Source organism: Balaenoptera acutorostrata, chromosome 6 (assembly GCF_949987535.1).
Source record: "Balaenoptera acutorostrata chromosome 6, mBalAcu1.1, whole genome shotgun sequence".
Lineage (NCBI taxonomy): Eukaryota > Metazoa > Chordata > Mammalia > Artiodactyla > Balaenopteridae > Balaenoptera > Balaenoptera acutorostrata.
In genome coordinates this window covers 1,370,399-1,392,922 of record NC_080069.1, presented here as the reverse complement: position 1 = coordinate 1,392,922, position 22,524 = coordinate 1,370,399, and positions in this window count along the sequence as shown.

The window sequence follows — 22,524 nt, the reverse complement described above, 5'->3', positions numbered from 1 at the left end:
TTTCTCTAGTTGCGGCAAGTGGGGGCCACTCTTCATCGCGGTGCGTGGGCCTCTCATTATCGCGGCCTCTCTTGTAGCGGAGCACAGACTCCAGATGCGCAGGCTCAGTAATTGTGGCTCACGGGCCTAGTTGCTCCATGGCATGTGGGATCTTCCCAGACCAGGGCTCGAACCCGTGTCCCCTGCATTGGCAGGTGGATTCTTAACCACTGCACCACCAGGGAAGCCCTAGGGAGTGTTCTAATTTCATTCTTTTACATCTAGCTGTCCACTTTTCCCAACACCACTGATTGAAGAGGTTGTCTTTCCTCCATTGTATATTCTTCCCTCCTTTATCAAAAATAAGTTGACCATATGTGCGTGGGTTTATCTCTGGGCTTTCTATCCTGTTCCATTGATCTATATTTCTGTTTTTTTGCCAGTACCATACTGTCTTGATTACTGTAGCTGTGTAGTAGAGTGTGAAGTCTGGTAGCCTGATTCCTCCAGCTCCGTTTTTCCTTCTCAATATTGCTTTGGCTATTCAGGGTCTTTTGTGTTTCTATGCAAATTGTGAAATTTTTTGTTCTACTTCTGTGAAAAAATGCCATTGGTATTTTGAAAGGGATTGCACTGAATCTGTAGATTGCTTTGCGTAGTATAGTCATTTTCACAATGTTGATTCTTCCAATCCAAGAACATGGTATATCTCTCCATCTGTTTGTATCATCTTTAATTTCTTTCATCAGTGTCTTATAGTTTTCTGCATACAGGTCTTTTGTCTCCCTAGGTAGGTTTATTCCTAGATATTTTATTCTTTTTGTTGCAGTGGTAAATGGGAGTGTTTTCTTAATTTCACTTTCAGATTTTTCATCGTTAGTGTATAGGAATGCTAGAGATTTCTGTGCATTCATTTTGTGTCCTGCTACTTTATCAAATTCATTGATTAGCTCTAGTAGTTTTCTGGTAGCATATTTAGGATTCTCTATGTATAGTATCATGTCATCTACAAACAGTGACAGTTTTACTTCCTGTTTTCTTATTTGGATTACTTCTATTTCTTTTTCTTCTCTGATTGCCAGGACTAAAACTTCCAAAACTATGTTGAATAATGGTGGTGAGAGTGGGCAACCTTGTCTTGTTCCTGATCTTAGTGGAAATGGTTTCAGTTTTCACCATTGAGAACAATGTTGGCTGTGGGTTTGTCATACATGGCCCTTATTATGTTGAGTTAAGTTCCCTCTATGCCTACTTTCTGGAGGGTTTTTATCATAAAGGGGTGTTGAATTTTGTCAAAAGTTTCTTCTGCATCTATTGAGATGATCATATGGTTTTTATCCTTCAGTATGTTAATATGGTGCATCACATTGATTGATTTGCGTATATTGAAGAATTCTTGCAATCCTGGGTTAAACCCCACTTGATCATGGTGTATGGTCCTTTTAATGTGCTGTTGGATTCTGTTTGCTAGTATTTTGTTTAGGATTTTTACATCTATGTTCATCAGTGATATTGGCCTGTAGTTTTCTTTCTTTGTGACATCTTTGTCTGGTTTTGGTATCATGGTGATAGTGGCCTCGTAGAATGAGTTTGGGAGTGTTCCTCCCTCTGCTATATTTTGGAGGAGTTTGAGAAGGATAAGTGTTAGCTCTTCTCTAAATATATGATAGAATTCTCCTGTGAAGCCAGTTGGTCCTGGGATTTTCTTTGTTGGAAGAATTTTAATCACACTCTCAATTTCAGTGCTTGTGATTAATCTGTTTATATTTTCTATTTCTTCTTGGTTCAGTCTCAGAAGGTTTTGGTTTTCTAAGAATTTGTCCAGTTCTTCCAGGTTGTCCATTTTATTGGCATAGAGTTGCTTGTAGTAATCTCTCATGATCCTTTGTATTTCTGCAGTGTCAGTTGTTACTTCTCCTTTTTCATTTCTAATTCTATTGATTTGAGTCTTCTGTCTTTTTTTCCTGATGAGTCTGGCTAATGTTTTATCAGTTTTGTTTATCTTCCCCAAAACCACCTTTTAGTTTTATTGATCATTGCTATTATTTCCTTCATTTCTTTTTCACTTATTTCTGATCTGATCTTTATGATTTCTTTCCATCTGCTAACTTTGGGGGTTTTTGTTCTTTCTCTAATTGCTTTAGGTGTAAGGTTAGGTTGTTTAATTGAGATGTTTCTTGTTTCTTGAGGTAGGATTGTATTGCTATAAACTTTCCTCTTAGAACTGCTTTTGCTGTATCCCATAGGTTTTTGGTCATCGTCTTTTCCTTGTTATTTGTTTCTAGGTATTTTTTGATTTCCTCTCTGATTTCTTCAGTGATCTCTTGGTTATTTAGTAGTGGATTGTTTAGCCTCCATGTGTTTGAAGTTTTTGCAGATTCTTTCCTGTAATTGATGTCTAGTCTCATAGCATTTTGGTCAGAAGAGGTTCTTGATATCATTTCAGTTTTCTTAAATTTACCAAGGCTTGATTTGTGACCCAAGATATGATATATCCTGAAGAATGTTCCAAGATCACTTGAGAACAAAGTGTATTCTGTTGTTTTTGCATGGAATGTCCTATAAACAACAGTTGAGTCCATCTTGTTTAATGTATCATTTAAAGCTTGTGTTTCCTTATTTATTTTCATTTTGGATGATCTGTCCATTGGTGAAAGTGGGGTGCAAATCCCCTACTATGATTGTTTTGCTGCCAATTTCCCCTTTTATGGCTGTTAGCATTTGCCTTATGTGTTGAGGTGCTCCTATGTTGGGTGCATAAATATTTACAATTGTTATATCTTCTTGGATTGATCCCTTGATCATTATGTAGTGTCCTTCTTTGTCGCTTGTAATAGTCTTTATTTTAAAGACTAATCTGTCTGATATGAGAATTGCTACTCCAGTTTTCTTTTGATTTCCATTTGCATGGAATATCTTTTTCTATCCCCTCACTTTCAGTCTGTATGTGTCCCTAGGTTTGAAGTGAGTCTCTTGTAGACAGCATATATACAGGTCTTGTTTTTGTGTCCATTCAGCCAGTCTGTGTCTTTTGGTTGTAACATTTAATCCATTTATATTTAAGGTAATTATTGATATGTGTGTTCCTATTACCATTTTCTTAATTGTTTTGGGTTTGTTTTTGTAGGTCTCTTTCTTCTCTCACGTTTCCTGCCTAGAGAAGTTCCTTTAGCATTTGTTGTAAAGCTGGTTTGGTGGTGCTGAATTCTCTTAGCTCTTGCTTGTCTGTAAAGGTTTTAATTTCTCCATCAAACCTGAATGAGATCCTTGCTGGGTAGAGTAATCTTGGTTGTAGGTTTTTCCCTTTCATCACTTTAAATATGTCCTGCCACTCCCTTCTGGCTTGCAGAGTTTCTGCTGAAAGATCAGCTGTTAACCTTATGGGGATTCCCTTGTATGTTACTTGTTGTTTTTCCCTTGCTGCTTTTAATATTTTTGCTTTGTATTTAATTTTTGAGAGTTTGATTAATATGTGTCTTGGCATGTTTCTCCTCGGGTTTATCCTGTATAGGACTCTCTGTGCTTCCTGGACTTGATTAACTATTTCCTTTCCCACATTAGGAAAGTTTTCAAGTATAATCGCTTCACGTATTTTTTCACTCCCTTTCTTTTTCTCTTCTTCTGGGACCCATATAATTCGAATGTTGTTGGATTTAATGTTGTCCCAGAGGTCTCTGAGACTGTGCTCAATTCTTTTCATTCTTTTTTCTTTAGTCTCCTCTGTGGTGGTTATTTCCACTATTTTATCTTCCAGGTCACATATCTATTCTTCTGTCTCAGTTACTCTGCTATTGATTCCTTCTAGAGAATTTTTAATTTTATGTATTGTGTTCATCATTGTTTGGTTGCTCTGTAGTTCTTCTAGGTCCTTGTTAAACGTTTCTTATATTTTCTCCATTTTATTTCTAAGGTTTTGGATCATCTTTACTATCATTACTCTAAATTCTTTTTCAGGTAGACTGCCTATTTCCTCTTCATTTGTTTGGTCTGGTGGGTATTTACCTTGCTTCTTCATCTGCTGTGTGTTTCTCTGTCTTATCATTTTGCTTAACTTACTGTGTTTGGGGTCTCCTTTTTGCAGGCTGCAGGTTTGTAGTTCCCATTGTTTTTGGTGTCTGCTCCTAGTGGCAAAGATTGGTTCAGTGGGTTGTGTAGGCTTCCTGGTGGAGGAGACTGGTGCCTGTGTTCTGGTGGATGAGGCTGGATCTTGTCTTTCTGGTGGGCAGGACCACATCTGGTGGTGTGTTTCAGGGTGTCTGTGACCTTATTATGATTTTAGGCAGCCTCTCTGCTAATGGGTGGGGTTGTGTTCCTGTCTTGCTAGTTGGTTGATCTAGGGTGTCCAGCACTGTAGCTTGCTGGTCGTTGAGTGGAGCTGGGTCTTAGCGTTGAGATGGAGATCTCTGGGAGAGCTTTTGCCATTCGATATTACATGGAGCTAGGAGGTCTCTGGTGGATGAATGTCCTGAACTCGGCTCTCCCACCTCAGAGGCACAGGCCTGGCACCCAGCCGGAGCACCAAGAGCCTGTCATCCACACGGCCCAGAAGAAAAAGGAGAAAAAAGAAAGCAAGAAAGAACAAAATAAAATAAAATAAAGTTATTAAAATAAAAAATAATATTAAAAATAAAAAATTAAAAAGTAATAAAAAAGAAAACAAAAGAAAGAAAGAAGAGAGCAACCAAACCAAAAAACAAATCCACCAATGATAACAAGTGCAAAAAACTATACTTAAAAAAAAGAAAAAAAAACGGACAGACAGAACCCTAGGACAAATGGTAAAAGCAAAGCTGTACAGGCAAAATCACACAAAGTCCATCGCCTCAATTTTGGGATGATTCGTTGTCTACTCAGGTATTCCACAGATGCAGGTACATCAAGTTGATTGTGGAGATTTAATCCGCTGCTCCTGAAGCTGCTGGGAGAGATTTCCCTTTCTCTTCTTTGTTTGCACAGCTCCTGGGGTTCAGCTTTGGATTTGGACCCGCCTCTGCATGTAGGTCGCCTGAGGGCATCTGTTCTTCACTCAGACAGGACGGGGTTAAAGAGGCAGCTGCTTCGGGGGCTCTGGCTCAGTCAGGCCGGGGGGAGGGAGGGGTACAGATGTGGGGCGAGCCTGCAGCGGCAGAGCCTGGCGTTGCACCAGCCTGAGGCGCGCCGTGCGTTCTCCTGGGGAAGTTGTCCCTGGATCACGGGAGCCTGGCAGTGGCGGGCTGCACAGGCTCCCGGGAGGGGAGGTGTGGAGAGTGACCTGTGCTCGCACATAGGCTTCTTGGTGGCGGCAGCAGCAGCCTTAGCATCTCATGCCCGTCTCTGGGGTCCAGGCTGATAGCCGCGGTTATGCCCGTCTCTGGAGCTCGTTTAGGTGGCGCTCTGAATCCTCTGTCCTTGCACACCAACAATCAAAGAGGGAAGACTAAGTCTCTTGCCTCTTCGGCAGCTCCAGACCTTTTCCCGGACTCCCTCCCGGCCAGCTGTGGCGCACTAGTCCCTTCAGGCTGTGTTCACGCCGCCAACCCCAGTCCTCTCCCTGCGATCCGCCCGAAGCCCGAGCCTCAGCTGCCAGCCCCCGCCTGCTCCGGCGGGTGAGCAGACAAGCCTCTCAGGCTGGTGAGTGCTGGTCGGCACCGATCCTCTGTGCGGGAATCTCTCCGCTTTTCCCTCCGCACCCCTGTGGCTGCGCTCTCCTCCGTGGTTCCGAAGCTCCCCCTCCGCCACCCGCAGTCTCCGCCCGCGAAGGGGCTTCCTATTGTGTGGAAACCTTTCCTCCTTCACAGCTCCCTCCCAGAGATGCAGGTCCCGTCCCTATTCTTTGGTTCTGTTTTTTCTTTTTTCTTTTGCCCTACCCAAGTACGTGGGGAGTTTCTTGCCTTCTGGGAGGTCTGAGGCCTTCTGCCAGTGTTCAGTAGGTGTTCTGTAGGAGCAGTTCCACGTGTAGATGTATTTCTGATGTATTTGTGGGGAAGAAGGTGATCTCCACGTCTTACCCTTCCGCCATCTTGAAGCTCCGCCCCCCTGTATTCTGCTCTTAATGGATGTAGTTGATAGGTGTTCATTATATCCAGTCGACTGATGGTGCTGTTGAATTCATCTATGTCCTTTCTGATTTTTTTGCCTGCAGAGCTGTTCATGGCTGATAGAGACTTGCTGAAATCTGTAACTGTGATAGTGGATTTATCTATTTCTCCTTGAAGTTTTATCTGATTTTGCCTCATGTACTTTGATGTTCTGTTTTTAGACATACACATTTTACCTTTTATTAGATAATTGACTCCTTTATCATTTTTAATGCCCCTATTTTTCTCCAGTAACTTACCTTACACTGAAGCCTGCTCTGTCTGAAATTATTTAATATAGCTACTCCTTTCTTTTGACTTTTGTTAGCATGACCTATCTTTCTGCGTTCATTTTTAATATATATGTGTTTTCTATTTAAAGTAGGTTTCCTGTAGATAGCATTTAGTTGCTCCTTGTTTTTGCATCCACTCTGACAATCTCTGTGTTTCAATTGGTGTGTTTAGACCTTTGATATTTAATGTGATTAATAATATAATTGGATTAATGTTTATGATATTTGTTTTTGTTTTCTATCCATTGCCTCATTTTTTTCCCTAATTTTGTCTTCCACTCATTTTCTGTCTTTTCTGGTTTTAATTGAGAATTTTGTATGATTCCATTTTCTCTCCTTTCTTACATATGAGTTATATTTCTTCTTTTACTTTTATAGTCATTTCCCCAGAGTTGGCTAACTATATTTACAACTATTCCAAGTCCACTTTCAAATAACAGTATACCCTATACTGCTTCACAGGTTGTGTGAGTACCTGATGATAATAAGATTATCCTAATTCCTCCCTTTTATCCCTTATATAATTGCTGTCTTTCATTTAATTTATATGTAAGCATGCATGTGCATATTTTTATAGATGCCTACGTAGTCAAATACAGTGTTGGTAATATTATGTGGAAAAAATTGTTATATGTGATACCAAGAATAAGAAAAATAAAAATTTTATTTTACCTTCAGTCATTCCTTCTCTAATGCTTTTCCTGTCTTTCTGCAGATACAAGTTTCTGATCTATAGTACTTTCCTCTCTCTAAAGCAGTGGTCCCCAACCTTTTTGGCACCAGGGACCGGTTTCCTGGAAGACAGTTTTTCCACGGATAGATGGAGTGGGGAGGGAGATAATGCCAGTAATGTGTGTGTGTGGGGGGGTGGTTCAGGTGGTCATGCGAGCGATGGGGAGCAACGGGGAGCGGCAGATGAAGCTTCTCTCCGCTCGCCCGCCGCTCACCTCCTGCTGTGCGACCCGGTTCCTAACAGGCCGCAGACCACTACTGGTGTGTGGCCCGGGGGTGGGGACCCCTGCTCTAAAGAACTTCTTTTACTGTTTATTGCAAGGCAGGTCTACTGGCAAGAAATTCCTTTAATTTTTGTCTAAGAAAGTCTTTCTTTCCTCTTCACTTTGAAGGAAAGTTTTGCAGAGTACAAACTTCTAGGGTGATGGGTTTGTTTGTTTTTGTTTTTCTCACAACACTTTATATATTTCACTTCACTTTCTTCTTGCTTGCATGGTTTCTGAGGAGGCGTAGAACAGAATTCTTATCTTTGTTCCTGTATAGTTGAGTCATTTTTCCCTCCAGCTTCCTTCAGCATCTTTTTTTTTTTTTAACCTTTGATATCTGGATTTTGAATATATGCCCTGGTGTAGCATTTTTGGAATTTATCCTGCTTGGTATTTTTTGAGCTTCCAGAGTCTGTGATTTGGTTTCCAACAATAATTTGGGGAATTTCTCAGTCATCATTGCTTTGAATATTTTTTCTGTTCCTTTATCTCTTTCTTCTCCCCCTAGTTACACCTTTTGTAGTTGTCCTACTGTTCCTGGATATTCTGTTCATTTTTTTCTGTCTATCTTTCTCTTTGCCTTCCAGTTTTGGAAGTTTCCATTCTCAAGCACCGAGGTTCTTCCCTTAGCCATTTCCAGTCTACTAATGAGCCCATTATTTCCATTAGAGTGTTTTTATCTCTGGCATTTCTTTTTGGTTCTTTCTTAGCATTTCCAACTCTCTGCTTACATTACCCATCATTCTTGCTTGCTGTATACTTTATCCATTGGAGCCCTTAGCATATTAATTATAGGTGTTAAAATCCTGATCTGATAATTCCAACGTATCCACCATATCTGATGCTGGTTCTGATGTTTTCTCTCTCTTCAAACCTTTTTGTTTTGTTTTGTTTTTCTTGCCCTTTAGCATGTCTTGTAATTTTTTCCTGATAGCTGGATATAATATCCTGGGTAAAAGGAACTGCTGTAAAGAGGCCTTTAGTAATGTGGTGGCAGGGTAGCACGGAGAGGAAGCTTCTACCATTCTGTGATCAGTTCTCAATCCTTTAGTGAGTTGTGCCTCTGGATTGTGCACTGCCCAAGTCTTTCTCAGTTTTTCCCCACCATGGCGGGTAGGATGCTAGTAGGGGTTCAATTTTGGTATGTCCCTTTCCCAGATTGGATAGGTTCTGGGAAAAATCCTGATAGTTAAGGGGATTTTCCTCTGATATTTACTCTGAGAACTTATTCAAGGTGGAGGTAAAGTCACAGTAGTGTGGAGCCCTGTGCCTGGGTCCCCTTGGAGCTTCTCTCAGACTTGTCCACACTGAGTATCTAGGTATTTTCTGGTTGCAGTGTAGATATTCCTGTTCTGGTACTGGTTTCTGCTCCTGGGCCTCTGCTCTGATAAGTTCTGATTCTGTGCATGCACCTGTCAGTGTCTCCCATTTGGGGGGCAGCAGTTTCCTCTGTGCCCTCACTTCTCTGATGGATCTAAGAAGAGTTGATTTTACAGTTCATTCAGCTTTTTCTTATTTTGGGGACTGATTGGCAACTTCCAAGCTCTTTACATAGAGCGCAGAAACCAAAGTAAACAGTGTTGTTTTTAGGATTAAGAAAAATCAGTGTTGATTTTAAAATCCTTCACATGTTGGTTGGTTGGTTAATTTTTAAATAACATATTTACTGCCAATACTTTTTAAGTTACCTGTGCACAAGCTGTAGATATTTGAAAATTTTTATTTTACAGATCATAAGATGTTTGCTCGTTTCAGAATTCTTCCAAACAATATGATGGTGAAAATAAAGAGGAACTTTGCAATTATTAGTGTAATTCCCCATCATAGGCAACTGTTACTGTAAAATAGCATTGTTTCCAATGAAAGAGTCTATTGTGTTATGCATAATATTGTGTTTAGAGGTACCTTAGTCAGACCTATGTCATCTGTTACAGGTAGCAAAGGTGGTTATGTTTTTAATTGTAATTAATGTTCTCATTATTTCACATGTTTGTCTATTTCATTACTTGAATACAGCCTTACATTGTATGAATTGTATGTTCAATTAAGTTGCAGATATGAACTGGTATACTCTAAAACCAGAAATACCTGGTGTAAAGTAAATGGGAAAAAAACATACTAAAACATCCATTTGTGTAAGAAAAAAGAGAAAGCAAATCAGGATTAACATTGATATTAATATTGCACTCAAAGCCTATTGAGAAACAGATCAAGTCTCCTCATCATTCTTTAAACTATTTTCACTCACAGTCTCCACTGCCTAAGTCTGAAGTCTCTGCCACGGTCCATCAAATTCCTTTGGATATGTACACATCAGGTACTTCAAAGAAGTTTTAACCTGGGAAGAGCATAGTAGAAGTCCTGAAAATAATGAAATATTCGGTTACTTCAGTTTTCTTGGTGTTACATTAAAATTCTACAAAAGCACAAGGGAATGTGCCTTTCCTGCATTACTGTTTAACCAATGCAGGTGTAAAAGAGTTCTCTGAATTTTTTTTTCCTTAGATATTTTTGGTAACTGTAAATACAAATTCTTCAAACTGTATTCAGTAATGATCAGTTTTATTTACCTTAACCCGATTAATCACTAGTAGGATAAATAAGGCATGATGATTAAGTTATTACAGCAAGAAAAATTCTGATATACCATTTTAGTAAATACGTCATTTATTTGGATATCTCTCCAAGACAACATTCATCCTCTGGACAGTACTCTCTCCAATGATCATTTTAATTATTAACATATTACGCAGTGTCTTTTAGTATATTCTACCTAAAGTGCTTGATAAAATACTAGGCATTTTCTTCACGCCAGTCTGAATGAATTAAACTAAAGATAAGTTAAATCTAATAGGAAAAATTAATGCAGTACGATTCAGGAAGTCTGACCATTTCCTCCTCTCAGACTTTGATTAATTAGACTACCTTAAGTAAATCTCTGTGTCACCTCATCCCTGAGGAGCTGTGAAGCCAGAACAGCTTACCTCCTTCTACCAACTCTCAGGAATAGGAGATTCTAGATTGTATCCAGGGAGCCCTGGGAATAGAGAAGAGAAAAGTTCTGAGATTAGATTGTAACTTGATTTTGTGTTGATTTTTTTCGCATTAGAGGGATGGCAAACGTAATGCATTCAATTGTGAGAAAAATAATTTTGGAAAGTTGTTTTCTTCTGATATTTGCTATGAGCAAAATATGATTTGTAACTCTGAGATACAGAGAGAAGGAGGGGGTGGATAGGAAAGTCAGGGGGCACCCTCTGAAAGAACATTTTGTTTTTAGAGAAGGAGGATCAGGCAAAATTATTCACTTCTGGAACAAAAAAAGAAGTAGAAATCACAACATGCCAGAGAATGGTGTTTTCTCTATTGCTATTTTAAGAATTAGTGAAAAGAAAAGATGGAATTGATTGACATGCCAAGAAAAAAAGCATTATGTAACCTTAATGCATCATTGAGAAGATTTTAACAGTGTTTTCTTTTTTAAAGATTTTTTTGATGTGGACCATTTTTAAAGTCTTTATTGAATTTGTTACAATATTGCTTCTGTTTTATGTTTTGGTTTTTTGGCCACGAGGCATGTGGGATTTTAGCTCCCCGACCAGGGATTGAACCCACACCCCCTGCATTGGAAGGTGAAGTCTTAACCACTGGACCGCCAGGGAACTCCCCTTAATAGTTTTTAATAAAGGAAAATTTATTACTCAAAAACAGAGAATTAATTAAAGTGCAAATTTTTCATTTTATTTAATCTTCTCCTTTACCTATAACAAAACATAGAGTCCAAGAGCCTTGCCAAATCACACAGTAACATGGCAGAACTTCAAGAAATTAAATGTCAAGCTAAAGGATTTCTAGTAAGAAGTATCATTATACTTAAACGATATGTATCAAACAGTGTGATTTTTACTTTTATAATTGGTCAGGTGCTGTATATAAAAACTAGTGTCAACCATAGACTGCCCATTCGTAGGACAATAATACACAGCCACCATTCAAAGAATAGACTGCAAGCACTTTAGGAATGCTTTTACAATTTCAATTATTTAAATGTTATAAAAAGGGACAGTGTTTTGCCTTGATGCTCCATCACTGACAACTCTAGACTCTCCTACAAAGTTTTTAGTTTTATCATTGCTTAAAAAAGCTAATCCTAGACAACAGGAATTTCCAATAAAATCTTTTGCTTCTCTTACAAATGACTCCATTTGAAACATAATTTGCCCTATCCCTTCCCTCCAATTACCAATGTTTAGACCTGTCAGTTTCTGAACATCAGAGAAAACTGAGGAAGCACATTCTTCTTCTACAGTATTCTATTTATGTTGCTCAATACCCACTATAATCACCCACATATTCTCAGGAAGCTTTACAAATTTTTGCTTTCATGAAAGAGATTTATCAACCATACCTAAATTTTATGTACTATTATTTCATAGAATATGTGGTTATTCTGAAATGATATTAATTTTTCTTATTCCACTCTAAGTTTAATTGCTTCCCACATATTTATTTACGTGTTTGTTTGTTTTGTATTGATGTATAATTGACCTATGACACTGTGTTAGATTCATGTGTACACCATAGTAATTCGATATTTCTATATGTTACAAAATGATCACCACAATAGGTCTAGTTACCATGTGTTACCATAGAAAGATATTACAGTATTATTTACTATATTCCCCATGCTGTACATTTTATTTCTGTGACTCATTTATTTTGCAACTGGAAGTTTGTACCCCTTAATCACCCTCACCTATTTGATTCATCCTTCCACCCTCCTCCCATCTGGCAGACACCTGTTTATTCTCTGTATCTATGAGTCTATTTCTGTTTTGTGATGTTTGACTTTGTTTTTTTAGATTTCACATAGAAGTGAAGTCATACAGTATTTGTCTTTCTCTGTCTGACTTATTTCACTAAGCATAATCCGCTCTACGTCCATCCATGTTGTTGCAAATGGTAAGATTTCGTTGTTTTTTATGGCTAAGTAATATTCCACTGTGTGTGTGTGTGTATCACATCTTGGCAACACTTGTTATTTGTTATCTTTTTGGTGACAGCTGTTCTAACAGGTGTAACATGATGGCTCATTATGGTTTTGATTTGCATTTCTCTGGTGATTAGTGATGTTCAGCATCTTTTCATGAGCCTGTTGGCCATCTGTACATCTTCTCTGAAAAATGTCGATTCAAAAAAAGTGTCCATTCAGGTCTTCTGCCCATTTTTTAATTGAGTTTTTATTTTTATATTGAGTTGTGTAAGTTCTTTGTGTATTTTGGATATTAACCCCTTATCAGATCATCATTTGCAAATATCTTCTCCCATTCAGTAGGTGGCTTTTTCATTTTGTTGATAGTTTCCTTCACTGTGCAAAAGCTTTTGGTTTGTTGAACTTCCATTTGTTCATTTTTGCTTTTGTTTCCCTTGCCTGAGGAGACAGATCCAAAAGAATATTGCTAAGACCAATGTCCAAGTGTATACTGCATATATTTTCTTCTAGGAGTTTTATTGTTTCAGATCTAACATTTAAGTCTTTAAACCATTTTGAGTTTAGTTGTGTATATGGTGTGAGAAAATAATTCATTTTGGATTCTTTTGCATGTAGCTGTTCAGATTCCCAATGTCTCCTGTTAAAGAGACTCTTCCCACCTTTGCCATAGATTAATTGAACATATGAGTTCATTTCTGAGCTCTCTGTTCTGTTCCATTGACCTATGTATCTGTTTTTGTGCCAGTACCATACTGTTTTGATTTTGTAGGATAGTTTGAAGCCTGGGAGTTAATACCTCCAGGTTTTTTTTTTTTTTTTTTTTCTCAAGATTGCTTTGGCTAGAGGGTCTTTTGTGTTTCCATACAAATTTTAGAATTATTTATTTCAGTTCTGTGAAAATGCCATTGGTATTTTGATAGGGATTTCATTGAATCTGTAGAGTTCCTTGGGTAGTATGGTGATTTTAACAATATTAATTCTTTCAATCCATGAACATGGCAAATCTTTCCATTTCCTTGTGTTGTCTTTATTTCAACAATGTCTTATAGTTTTCAGAATACAGGTCTTTATCTCTTGGCTAGATTCATTCCTAGGTATTTTATTTTTTTTATGCAATTGTACATGTGATTGTTTTCTAAATTTCTCTTTCTGATAGTTCATTGTGTATAGAAGTGCAACAGAATTCTGTATGTTAATTTTGTATCCTGCAACTTTACTAAATTTATTTGTTCTAATATTTTTGGTGGCATTGTTAGGATTGTATATATAAAACATCACCTACAGGCAGTGACAGTTTTACTTCTTCTTTTCCAATTCAGATTTCTTATATTTCAATTTCTTGTCTGATTGCTGTGGCTAGGAATTCCAATGCAATGTTGAATAAAGTGGCAAGAGTGTGAATCCTTGTCTTCTTCCTGATCTTAGAAGAAATGCTTTCACCTTTTTATCATTGAGTATGATGTTAACTGTGGACTTGTCATATATGGACTTTATTTTTTTTTTTAACTTTTTTTTAAAATTAATTAATTAATTAATTAATTTATGGCTGTGTTGGTTCTTCGTTTCTGTGCTATGGCTTTCTCCAGTTGTGGCAAGCGGGGGCCACTCTTCATCGCGGTGCGTGGGCCTCTCACTATCGCGGCCTCTCCTGTTGCGAAGCACAGGCTCCAGACGCGCAGGCTCAGCAGTTGTGGCTCACGGGCCCAGTCGCTCTGCGGCATGTGGGATCTTCCCAGACCAGGGCTCGAACCCGTGTCCCCTGCATTGGCAGGCAGATTCTCAACCACTGTGCCACCAGGGAAGCCCTATGGACTTTATTATATTGAGTTATGCTCCCTCTATTTCCACTTTGGTGAGAGTTTTTAATAATTAATGGATGTTGAATTTTGTCACAAGCTTTATCTGCATCTGTTGAGATGTTCACGTGATTTTTATTCTTCACTTTATTAGTGTGGTATATCATACTGATTGATTTGCAGATATTGAAGTATCCTTGCATCCCTGGGATAAATCCCACTTGATCATGGTGTATGATCCTTTTAAATATTGTTGAATTTGGTTTGCTATTATCTTGTTGAGGATTTTTGCATCTATGTTCATCAGTGATATTGGCCTGTAATGTTCTTTTATTGTGGTTTCTTTGGTTTTGGTATCAAGATGGCATTGGCCGCATAGAATATGTTTGGATGTGTTCCTTCTTCAAGTTTAAGAATATTTGATAAGAATATTTATTAACTCTGCTTTAAATGTTTGCTGGAATTCATTTGTAAAGACCTCTGGTCTTAGATCTATGTTTGCTGGAAGTTTTAAAATTACTGATTCAGTTTCATTACTGGTAGTGTGTTCATACTTTCTATTTCTTTCCAATTCAGTCTTGGAAGACTGTATGTTTCTAGGAATTTATCACTTCTTCTAGGTTGTCTATTTTATTTGCACTTAACTGTTCACAGTAATCTCTTGTGATCCTTTGTACTTCTGTGGTGTCAGTTGTAACTTTTCCATTTTCATTTATGATTTTATTTATTTGGGCCCTCTCCCTTTTTTTCTTGTTGATTCTGGCTAAAGGTTTATCAGTTTTGTTTATTTTTCTACTGGTTTTTGTCTCTATTTATTTTTGCTCTGATCTTTATTTTTTCTTTCCTTCTACTTAACTTTGGGTTTTGTTTCTTCTTTTTTTTCCTAGTTCCCTTAAGTATAAGGTTATGTTGCTTATTTGAGATTTTTTTCTTGTTTCCTGTGGTAGGTTTGTATTACTATAAACTTCCGCCTTAGAACTGCTTTTGCTGCATCACATAGATTTTGGATTGTATTTCCATTTTCATTTGTCTCCAGGTATTTTTTTGATTTTTTCACTACTTGTTCCTTAGCAATTTTTTAGCCTCCGTGTACTTGTGTTTTTTGCAGTTTTTATTCTCGTAGTTGATTTCTGGTCTCAATATGTTGTGGTTGGAAAAGATATTTAATATGATTTCAATCTTCTTAAATTTATTCAGACTTGTTTATTGTCCTAGCATCATCTATCCTGGAGAATGTTCCATGTGCATGTGAAAATAATGTATATTCTGTTGTTTTGGATAGAATGTTTTATCTGTATCTATTAAGTTCATCTGGTTAATGTGTCATTTAAGGGCAGTATTTCATTATTGAAATTCTGTCTAAAGGAACTGTTCATTATGTAAGTGGAATGTTAAAGTCCCCTACTATTATTGTGTTACTGTCAATTTCTCCCTTTATGTTTGTTAATATTTGTTTTATATATTTAAGTGCTCCTATGTTGGGTGCATATGTATTTACAATTGTTATATCTCCTTGGATTAATCCCTTTATTATTGTGTAGTGCCCTTCTTTGTATTTTGTTACAATCTTTGTTTTAAAGTCTATTTTGTCTGATATAAGTATTGCTACCCAGGCTTTCTTTTCATTTTCATTTGCATGGAATATCTTTTTCCATTCCCTCACTTTCAGTCTATGTCTTTAAATCTGAAGTGAGTCTCTTGTTGGCAGCATATGTCTGAGCTTTGTGTTGGGTGTCATTCAGCCACTCTGTGTATTTTGATTAGAGCATTTAGTCCATTTACATTGTAAAAATCATTGATAAGTGTGTACTTTTTACCATTTTGTTGATTGTTTTCCAGTTGTTTTGTAGTTCTTTTTTTAAACTTCCTTTTGCTGTCTTCCCTTTTTGACTGTATTTAGCGTTATGTTTGGATTCCTTTCTCTTCTTTATGTGTGTATCTATTATAGATTTTTGGTTTGTGGTTATCACGAAGTTTATATTTAACAACATAGATAGGTAGATAGATAGATAGATAATCTACGATTACTTTTAGCTGCTGTCCTCTAAAGTTCAAATGCATTTTAACAACCCCTCATTTTTAATGTTTTTGACATCAAATTTACATGTTTGTTTTGTGTATTCCTTAACTCCTTATTGTGGATACGGGTAATTTTACTACTTTTATCTTTTAACCTTTTTACTAGCTTTATAAGTTGTTGATCTACTAACTTTACTATATGTTTGCCCTCACCAATGAGACTTTTCTTTTTGTAATTTTCATATTTCAAGTTGTGGTCTTTTCTGCTTTGAGAAATCCCTTTAACATTTCTTGTAAAGCTGGTTTTGTGGTGCTGAACTATTTTAGCTTTTGCTTGTCTGTAAAGCTCTGTATCTCTCCTTCAAATCTGAATGAGAGCCTTGCCAGGTAGAGTATTCTTGGTTGCAGGTTTTTCTTTGCATCACTTTATACATATTGTGCCCCTCCACTCTGGCCTGCAACATTTATGCTGAAAAGCCAGCTGATAGCCTTAGGGAGTTCCCTTGTACGTAAGTTGTTGCTTTTCCCTTGCTGCCTTTAATATTCTCTCTTAATCTTTAATTTTTGTCATTTTATTTATAATGTGTCTCAGTGTGGACCTCTTTGACATTTCCTAGGTATTTTATTCTTTTTGATGTGATAGTAAATGGAATTGTTTCCTTAATGTCTCTTTCTGATAGTTTGTTGTTAGTGTATAGCAATGCCTTTGAAATTTGAATGGGTATATAGGGACACACTAAACAGTATTGCACTCTGTTAAAACTCTCAACAAGTGGAAATGCAGTTAACATCCTGGGAACAAATATCCATTTTAAGTTGGTGTAACTAAATTATTTATATAACTCATAACAGTAGGTGATGTAATTTTGACATTGCCTAATAAAGAAGAGAGGTTTAACTGATTATTTATCCGTTGCAGCTTATAATTTCTACTTCATTTTCATTAATGATGTGCTTATTACTAAAAAATAATAAAGCAGTTATCATTATAAAGATTTCAGTATGGCTAGAATATTTTTTAAAAGTAACTAAGTTAGAAAGCGGCATAAAAATTGACTCTGCAAAAGTCCATAAAGTTCTTAAAACATAATGTACCTTAAGGATTAAACAAAACAAAACAGTCAAGTAAACAAAAATTTAACAATATGTATTAGGTCCTAAGAGATTTTAATACAACCAAAATACAGATCTACTTTGCCCTGTCATCTCCTTCCTGCTATGCCAAACTCACTTCAATATCTGACACAAGGTACCCTTAGAACTGAATGTACAACTCTTCAGTTGTGACCAAACGGAGGAAAAACTTTTAAGGCAAAAGATCAAAACAACAAAGAAATTGATACTAGAGGTGTAACACCCAAAAGTAATATAATTCAAAACATGGGTAATCTTTTCAAACTTGCTGGTGGCCTCCACACTTAATTTCAAACATCAGTTTATTACAGTGTATTAATTTGATACCATATCAAAGCTTTAATCACTTAAGTTTACGATAGTCATTCAGTATTTGAGTAGGTTGTACAAAATCTTACTAAGAACTTCTACTTCAGGTTATTACAGTAACTGGTACCCAATATGCTCTCTCAACATAAATAATATAAACTGGATAAATATGTGAGTCAGATTTTTTTCAGGCACTGGAAAACAAGCAGCACAAATTGAAATCCCTGTGAGAAGTGCAGTCATTGGGAGAGTCCTACAGTTGCCCAGTCTCCCTGCCTGGGTGGCATTTCCTGACTTAGTGCAGTGAGATGGGGTCCGAGCAAATCACTGTGGTCCTACAAGTTGAAAAGACAGAGATCAGAGTTTGGTTTAGCCTTGTGGGTGCAACATGCTGACTGCAGCATTTAAGGGGCATGAACTGTGCACAGTAGGTCCCTAGAAGTCATACGTGTCTCCTGGGAATCCCTGAAAGAGCAGGGAAGCTTCATTGTCACACAGGAGAGCAGCTCAGGGCCCTGGGCTCACATGGACACCATGCTCAGTTTAATGGTCTGTGGTCACTGTCTTTTAATCCATAATAATTTTATATTAGAGCTTGTGCTTTGTAAGGAGGGTACAGTATGACAGCTGAGCACACATCAAGAGCTTGGAACCTCAGTTCCCACTTGGTTTCACTTCCTGCCATCTCCCCACCTCCCTGAATGGGTTCCCAGCCATCTATTGCCCCAGCTTGACCTGACCTCTCTCTTCCTGCTGCTGACCAGTGACCTACATGACGTTTTTTGCATATATGTTTTCGTTTTCTGTGGCTGATTACTCAGAGTGGAATTACTGGATCGTAGAGTGAGTCTCATAAGAAACAGCCAAACTCCTTTTACAACCTTTTCATGGTTGTATGATTTTACAGACCCACCAGCCATGGTGAGAGGGTCATCTAATGCACCTCATCACTACCATTTGGAATTATCAGGTACATTCATTGTAGTCACTGTTGTGGATATAAAGTGGGACCTCATTTTGGTTTTATTTTGCATTTCCAAGGCTAATATGATGCTAAACATCTTTCTGTTCATTCACTGACCACTCATCCAGCTTCTTTTTTTGAGTTTTTCCTTCAATAACTGTGTCTTTTATTTCTTTTTTATTGACCTTCTATCCTTCAACATTGTAAAATTTGCTTATCAGTTTTAGTTGTTTTTTAAATTTCAGTATATATATAAACATTATGTCATCTGTGAATAAGGACAGTATTACTTACTTTCTAATTATTAGGCCTTTTTTTTTCTCTATTACACTGACCAAAACATTCAGTAAAATATGGAATAGAAGTGATGAAAGTGATGAGAGCAAGCTTTGCTTTGTTCCTAGTCTTAGGAAGAAAACATTGTCTTTCACCATTATTTTGATATTAGCTTTAAGTTGTTATAAATGGCACTGTTAAGGAAAGGATGTTTCCTTCTATTGCTAGTATACGGAGGATATGTATCATGAGTGAGTATGGAATTTTGTCCAAACTTTTTCTTCATCTATTAATGATTATGGTATTTTTTTTTATTACATTGACAGATTTTTCTATAGTACTTTAAAGATGTCCCTTTGTCTTTTAGCATGTATGTTTTCTAAAGAAAGATCGCTGTCATTCTTATCTTTCCCCGCCCCACCCTGTGTGTGTATGGTGTCACTTTTCTCTGGCTGCCTTCAAGATTGTCTGCTTATCTTTGGTTTTCAGGAGTTTGATGAGTATGTGTCTAGGTCTTCTTATTAATATATCCTGTTGGGGTTCTTTGAGATTTTTGGATCTGTAATTTAATGTCTTTCAAAATGCTTCTCGACCATGATCACTTCAAATTTTTTTCTTCTTGTTATTTTTCAACTTTCTCTTTTTTTCTTTCTCAACTCCTTCTGGGATTCCAATTATATGTATTTTGAACTGTTTGACATTGTCAACATTGTCCCACAGCTTTTAGCTTCTCGATTCTGTTTTTTGTTTTTGTTTGCATGTTGTTTTTTTCTTGTTTAACTTTTTAAATATTCTCTGTTTTAGTTTGGATAATAGATGACTTGACCCATGTTCAAGTCATCTAATTCTTTCTTCAGCTGTATAGACTCAATTCATGAGTCTGTCCAAACTTATCTCTGATATTGTATTTTATAGTTCTAGTATTTCCACTTGGCTCTTGATACTGAAATTCTCAATTTGTTCATGCATATTGTTCATCTTTTCCATTAGATCTTTATCATATTAATCACATTATTATAAAACCCTTGTGTGATCTTTTCCAAATCTGGATCATCACTCAGACTGAACCTGTTGATTGCTTTATTTCTTGGCAATGAGCTGTTTTTTCTGGATGTTCTTGTTGCTGTTTTTGTTGTTGTTTGAAGATGTGTCTTGAAGTTTTTGATCAGATGCCAGACATTGTGTCTGTCATAGAGACTGAGGTAAAAGGTATTACACCTGAAAATAAGGAGCCTTCTGTTTTCAGGCCTTGGTATGTGGAGCTGAGTAAACCTAGTCAAGGAGTCGACTGGCTTTGAATTTTTTCAGTGCTCTCTATGACGTGGATACATCAGTGCACCTCAAGCTCCAAATTCATGCAGGATTTGGTTGCTGTTGCTTTGTGCTTAAGATGGGTGCTTTCCAGTCTGGAGTGCTGGAGGGTTTTATATCAGTGTTCTCACTTCCCCATCAGTTTTCAACTAACCTATGCTCATCCATGGTAGGTATTCCTCCATGTCTTTGTATCAGACCAACAGGGCCATATAATTTGTAAGGCACTTTGAGAAATGGAAAAAAGCAGAGCCCCATTTTCTAAAGCAGGGGGGAAAGTGTTCCAGCAGTAAATAATGTTTTTCGTTGCTCAGTTCATGGTGAGGGAAGGGAAATTCTCTAGTGTCCTGGTTCAGCCTCAGTCTTAGGCAGGCCTGTGCACCTAAGCGTCAAACATGAGGCTTTCTCAACATTCCTGCCCCTCCTTCCTGTGGCAGCCAAGCATCACTTTGTATCTGTGGTTGATTTAAACAGAAATTTTCCGTCACTTTCCCACTGGTAGTAGAAGTCTTCTGAGTTTGGGGATTGGTATTGCTGTTTGCTCTTAACTTTAGCCTTTCTTGCTGCTTTTAATTTTAACTTTTGTGCTTAAGTTCATCTTCTTTCTCTAGCTTCTAAAGAAATTGACTTATTTTCATGCAAGGGAGTATTATTCAGCAATAAAAAGGAGTGCACTATTGATACAGTCAAAGGAATGAATCTCAAAGACATTGTACTGAACAAAACAAGCAAGACACAAAAGGTGCGACTGATGATTCCTCTCATTTGAGGTTCAAGAATTAGCAAAATACATCATAGTGATAGAAACCAGACCTGTGGTTTCTTGGGGAAGAGGCTGAATTGACTACCAGTGGTCAAAAGGAATTGTTCTGCACTGGTAATAACGCTCCATATCTTGTTTGGGTGGCAGATCACGAGGCTGTATAAATTTGTCATGACTCACAGAATTAATTGTATGCTCAAATTAGGTACAATTTAAATATAAATTATACCTCCATGAGTTTGATTTGAAGTGCCAACACAGAAGTCATCTTAACCTTTTTAATTTATTAAATTTAATTAAGATGTTTTCCTCTTTTCAGATAAGTGCAAATGTTAATATCCACTTATACAATCAAAATTTTGTTTACAGAAAGATCAGTCTGGACTAGAACACGTTTTCTGGAGCTTCAATCTCTCTTTCTCTTGCTTAAACCTGATTTATCAGGGGAGTTTTTTAGTTTTTCAAACTCTTTCAAATTCAGAAATGACTTATATATCCCCTTTTCCCATGATCTGAGTGCATAGGTTCATGTTATTGCTTTAAATGGTCACCATGTATCACCATAACGTGGGTGATTATGAGGAAAAATTCTGAGCATTTTCCTACAAACCATTTCACATGCTGGGTGCTCCAGAACCAACTCTCAGCTTTATTGAGAGGCCGACAGTATCAATGGCAGGGGACTAGAAACCACCATATTGTGAGGACACATAGTCAGGTTCCCACAGAGGAACTGCTGCCTGTGCAGACGGCTTTCCTTAGACAGAAGTGTGGTATGCTTGGTTTGTTCTTGGCAGTCAGTCTTCCCAGAATGGTGTGTGGTATCAACAGGGTTGCCAGTAGTCACTTAATGGTGGAAGAAACAAACCTATAAAATCCATGTGGACAACCTTCTTGAATGCTTCCTTCTTTTCAGAGTCCTCATGTTTGTCTAGCCAGCTCCTCCAACAGATTTTTTAACAAAGGTAAAATAAAAAATAATAATCCACAGAAATTCTGAATGGTGTCCGGAGATGTAGAGTTTCTTTTTTTTTAAACTGATAAAATAAATACCATATTGGCAAAAGCATAAAGATGTATGAAAGTTCTCAGAAGAAGTCTGGACTTCTGTAAGGGAAACGTAGCTGTGGCTGTTTGTGACCTGCCCACGTGTCCTCAACACACACCTGACACCGGGGCTTTCTGGAGTCACCTGCAGATCTCTGCTTGAGGGCTTTTCTGGATGGCAGGAGCAGCTCGGTGCGAGGACCGCGAGCTGGAACTGGCCCAGAATTCACACCCTGGAAGCAGTCCTCCAACAGTGGTGGATGTGGACCGGGCATCTAACGCCCGACTCTGTGGGGAAAGTTCCGAGGAACGTCCTCTGCACTGTCTCAGCGTCCCTGGTGGGGTCGGGTACACCTTTGCCCACCGCAGACAACTTTAAAACATTCTGCTGTCGGGTTCCCTTCTTTTCTCTCTCACTTTCCCACTCCATTAGCAGTGATTGCTGAAATCTGTTCCCACCACAATTCACACTCAAATCCTGTCTCAGTAATTGCTTCAGGGGGAAGAGAAACTAAGATGGGAAAGCGAAGGGCAATTACTTAAAGGAAAAGAAGAAAGCTAAAAATATGTGTGTGTGTGTATATAT